Genomic DNA, 412 nt, shown 5'->3' with positions numbered 1-412 from the left:
CGGCACGCCATCTCCTCACCAAGGTGGCCAGGAAGACGGGGAAGCGCAGGATCCACCAGAAGCCCATGTTGCCGTTTCTGGTCCAGCACCTGCAGGGCGGCCGCTCACACCTGTCAGCCCCGCCCCGTCCCGCCGCCCCCATTCCCCGTGGATCTGATCGGTGACTCGGGAAAGAGAGGAGATGATCACGCATGACCCCATCCCGGGCTCCGGGTGTGCTCACCCCCAATGGCCTCGGGCCAGCGATACCCCCCGCCCCCCAGAACTGGCTGCCACCCCCGCAGGCACTGCCAGCACCCGGAGCGGGGAGCAGCCCCTACTCACTGGATGTTCTCGAACAGACACTTCACCACGGCCCAGGGGATGACGAACAGCATGGGGGCGCCTGCGGGGGCGGCAGCTGTGGCCCAAG

This window comes from Myotis brandtii, unplaced genomic scaffold, assembly GCF_000412655.1.
Source record: "Myotis brandtii unplaced genomic scaffold, ASM41265v1 scaffold797, whole genome shotgun sequence".
Taxonomy (NCBI): domain Eukaryota; kingdom Metazoa; phylum Chordata; class Mammalia; order Chiroptera; family Vespertilionidae; genus Myotis; species Myotis brandtii.
The sequence above is the reverse complement of the archived record's forward strand: the minus strand, read 5'-3'. Positions refer to the sequence as shown.